Below are 5000 nucleotides of genomic sequence, written 5' to 3'. Positions count from 1 at the left end.
AACTCATGCCTTAGACGATCGGCTAGGCTGAGGGATCTACGAAATAGCGCCAGCCAAGCAGAGGAGAGTCATAAGTGATCTCTCCAAGATTTGTCTTCATTCATACTTATACTGACCACTGGCTTACTTCTCTACATTCCAACTGAAGATGCAGAACGATCTGCGAAAGTTTTTTTTCTACTGTGTTTCGTTTATTTTCATTTATTTTATGTATTACGTATATATCTGTGTTAATATAAGTCCCCAAGGTCAATTAGAAATTTGCTTCTTCCCCTCTCTTTTCCACAGAAATCTACTCTCTGAAAGTTTACGAAACAAATTAATTACTAATGCATTTGCTGTCGTTTTCAACAGAATATACCTGAAAGAGAATCTCCTTCCACGCTTCACGATTATATATATATATATATATATATATATATATTATTTGTATATTAGGATGGTTTGGACACATGGAAAGAATGAGTGAAGAAAGACTAGTAAAAGAGGTATGGAAAGCAGATGTGGAGGGAGTGAACATGAGGGGACGTCCTAGGATGAGGTGGATGGATGGGGTGAAGGGGGCTTTGGGGAAGAGGGGAATGTCTGTTGAGGAAGGACGGGAGAGGACGGAAGACAGGGGTGAATGGAGAATGGTTGTATATGGATGATGTTGTGATGCATGAGGTGGAGTGGGCGGGGGGATGGGGGGTGAGGTAGTATGTGTGAGCAAAATTTGACGCAGCCCGAAGGGATTTCTCCCCGTCTTCTCCTTTTATGCATTGGGGGGACGGAGAGGGGGGGTCGCCGATTTAATGAAGCGGCCTTGCTGTGGATGTACTGTGTCTGGCGACACTGCTTCTGACCCAGGGCAGTGGACAAGGTGCAGGGATGACCCGTCATCCAGGAGGTGCTAAGATAAGAGGGAGGGTGGAGGGGTGTGGAGTGTATTCAGGGATGGAATGGGTGGGAATGATTTTATGCCATTTCCTTTTTGGCTACCTCCCTAGTAAGGGGGAAAAAGCCTTGGTATATGTATGTATGTATGTATGTATTTGTATATATATATATATATACTGTATATATATATATATTTATATATATATATATATATATATATATATATATATATTAACAACCAGAATGCACTTTAATTCTAAGCCATCAACATCGGGAGATCCAATGGAGGCCGACATGAAGAAATTGAAATGCGGTACTGCCAAGGACTCGAGCCCGACGAGCGCATGACAAGTGCTGTAGTGACTTACCAATTATGCTATCAATTTTTGCATATCGGCCTCCATTGGGTTTCCCGATGTTGATGGCTTAGAATTAAAGTGCATTGTGGTTGTTAAAATGTAACTCTAATCACTGGGACCCATTCAGTGTTGTGCATATATATATATATATATATATATATAATATATATATATATATATACATACATATGTTTATATGTATACGTATATATATACATGTATATATATATGTATATATATACATATATATATATATACATACATATATATATATATATATATATATATATATATATATATATATAATAAAACCACTTGGAAAATAAAATGAAAGGTGACCAAACGTTTTCGCCTATTCAAGACATTTTCAAATAGACGAAAACGTTCGGTCACCTTCATTTTATTTTCCAAGTGGTTTTATTACACATTTTGAGAATCACGTGTTTTCGTGATTTATTCGCATATATATATATATATATATATATATATATATATTTATATATATAGCCAGATATTATGAAAAACTTCATACCTCGTTTATGGTGTCCTTCTCTACCTCTTCTAATGTTAACCCCCACCCCTTCATGCTTATGTGGCGGGGGATAAGAATATCGTTACAGCATTCCTGTGCGTATTGCAAAGATGGCGACGGGAGACTAAGCATTCTCCTTTCTGTGTTTCTATTTTAGGGAGGGAAGAACTGTTTGTCTGTCTGTCTGTAATTCACCATGGTCTTGGATCACGTGTTGGATTTGTGATAGTCCATTATTACCATCCCGGATGAGAACTCAGATCTCAAATATACTCCGATTGATGGGTGATGCTGGGACATTATACACACATACACACACACACACAAACACACACACACACACACACACACACACACACACACACACACACACACACACACACACACACACACACACACACACACACACACACACACACACACACACACACACACACACACACACACACACACACACACACACACACACACACACACACACACACACATACACATACACACGTACACACACATTTATGGGGGAAGATCTGTAAAGCACTAATCATGGGAAAGGAGGAGAACGAAAGAAAAGAAAAAACTAGGTTAAGGAGAAGTAGAACACGATGAAAAAGAAAAAGACGAAGAAGAAGAAAAAGTCAAAGTCGAGGAAGAAGAAGAAAAAGAGTAACTTATTATCTCTGCTGGTGCGATAGATAGAGGAGCTGTTAAACGACATATCTTAAGAAAAACCACAACTGGAATAAGAAAAAGACCACTGTAAGCTGCTGGTTAAGGGAAGCTCATCCCTACATTCTTGTCCTTTGTAAACTACTCTATTTCTTTGCGAGATTTTACATTAAATAACGAAAAAAACAATGTTCACACATTGCAAGACTGTACACTAAATAATGAAACAAAAGGAAACTATGTTCACACATACAAGGTTAGTGTTCAGGTCTATAAACACAGAAACACTAGCGCTGGCCACTGTGAGTTATACTCATGGTGCCTAGGAATTGCTAGATTCTTTTATGTCCCCGGTGGATATCTAGGAGCCCTTAGATTCTCCTATGCACCCAAGGGTTAGATAGGGACCGCTAGATTCTTCTATGCACCCTAAAGTTATCTAGGAAATGCTAGATTCTCTTATGCACCCTAGGGACAGATAGGAACTGTTAGAATCTCCTGTTGACTCTGGGGTTATCTAGTAATCGTTAGGTTCTCCTATACACCCTAGGGTTAGATAGGAACCTTAAAATTTTTCTAGTAACCCTGGGGTTATCTAGGAATTAATAGGTTCTACTATGGTTTACATAGGAACCGCTAGATTTTTTCCCATTTACCCTGGGGTAATCCCGGAATCGCTAGGTTATCTTATGCTCACAGGAGGACAATGTATAAACACTTTAGACCATCTGGCTAAGAACAGTTATATTTTTCTATACGCCCAGTGGTGGGGTAATTTGTTTTTAATAACAGGCTCTTTCACTACACCAGTAGCATACAGATATTACTTAGACTGTATTATAGTCTGTATAAGCCAATTTTTGATAACCGGTTCGCGGAGCTCATGAAATTCAAAGAACAGGTTCGCACGAACCGGTAAGAACCGGCTGAATCCCACCACTGGTGTCAGCTATAAAGCGTTAGGTTTCAATATGCAACTTGGCCGGTGAAATAGGAACCTTTCAGCAACCTTGGGATGCCTAAGAACATCTAGATTTTTTGCTAAGCACAATTGTGGTTAGTCAAAAACGGCTGGGGTACTCTCGTGTACGCCCTAAGGGTGAAGTGGGCTGTCGTATACGTTATGAGGCACTTCACGTTTAAAGCCGTAGGTCCAGTGCTGGACTTCGCTTTCAGCCTCAGATCCGCCTTGAGTAAGATAAAATCGACTGGGGTTGGCTAGAGCAGTATATATATATATATATATATATATATATAATATATATATATATATATATATATATATATATATATATACTTTTTCAACTACTAAGCTGCAGTGGGGTTATCTTATTCTATTCCAAATTTCTTTAACTGCTTCGCCGAATTTGTGGTTATTTATTTATTTTTTTTTTGATTTTTTTTTTTCAACTACTGCGCTGATATGGTGTTAAGAACCCGTGAGTCTATGCGAGCGGTTATTGCCGAAGCGCATCTTCCCTTCATTGTCAGTGGCGCGGGACTTTTTCTCTCTGCCTAAGAGGCACCATATCTTGTACTGCAGTTTCTTGTGGAGAGGCAAGTCCATGGTGAGGAACTCTAGGCAGTCCTCCTCCGTGGCTGCAGGGGGAGAAGGAACAGCGTCAGGGACAGAGAAATCGTTCTCATTGTGATGTTTGTGTGTCCAGGATGAAGAAGAAGAAGAAGAAGAAGAAGAAGAAGAAGAAGAAGAAGAAGAAGAAGAAGAAGAAGAAGAAGAAGAAGAAGAAGAAGAAGAGGAAGAAGAAGAAGAAGAAGAAGAAGAAGAAGGAGACAACCATGAACATGAAAATGAAGAAGAAAAGAAGAAGACGAAGAAGATGACCAGAAACATGAAAATAAAAAAGAAGACGAAGAAGAAGAAGAAGAAGAAGAAGAAGAAGAAGAAGAAGAAGAAGAAGAAGAAGAAGAAGAAGAAGAAGAAGAAGAAGAAGAAGAAAAAGAAGAAGAAGAAAGAAAAAGAAGAAGAAGATCAGGAACATGAAATTGAAGAAGAAAAAGAAGAAGAGGAAGAAGACCAGGAACATGAAACCAAAGAAGAAGAAGACCAGGAATATGAAAAGGAAGAAGAACAAGAGCAAGAACAGATATATCGTCCTCATTAGATGTTTGTGTGTCGAGTGGGGAGAAAGAGAACCAAGAAGAACAGGGTCAGAAGAATAGTATTCCGTGTGTGTGTGTGTGTGTGTGTGTGTGTGTGTGTGTGTGTGTGTGTGTGTGTGTGTGTTTGTGTGTGTATGTATTCACTTGGTCTTTGGATCACGTGTTGGACTCATGATCGATAGCTATTTCCCTCCTGGAAGAGAGCTCAGAGCTCGTAGGTCCGATCTATGGGTAATGCTATGACCTTGCACACACACACACCCCCAACTCCCCGCCCACGAGAGTTGGAGTAACACCCCTCAGCGCTGCGATACTGATATTATTTCAGCCCCGGGCGAGGATCGAACCCGGACCTCCGTAGTGGCAGGCCAGAGCTCTAACCACAGCGCCATGAGAGGTGTGGCAGGCCAGAGCTCTGTGTGTGTGTGTGTCTGTGTGTGAAT

At 40.0% G+C, this 5000-nt stretch overlaps 1 protein-coding gene across 1 annotated transcript in view; it reads right to left on the bottom strand.

Moving 5' to 3' along the window:
- The window catches only part of LOC143040333 (spondin-1-like), a 56294-nt gene that overhangs the window by 24498 nt on the left and 26796 nt on the right, over positions 1–5000 (bottom strand). The gene's annotated exons all lie outside the window — the stretch shown is intronic.

The sequence above is a fragment of the Oratosquilla oratoria genome, chromosome 28 (assembly GCF_046742065.1).
Source record: "Oratosquilla oratoria isolate Oo_2021 chromosome 28, ASM4674206v1, whole genome shotgun sequence".
In the NCBI taxonomy this organism is placed as follows: Eukaryota; Metazoa; Arthropoda; class Malacostraca; order Stomatopoda; family Squillidae; genus Oratosquilla; species Oratosquilla oratoria.
The sequence above is the reverse complement of the archived record's forward strand: the minus strand, read 5'-3'. Positions and strand labels throughout refer to the sequence as shown.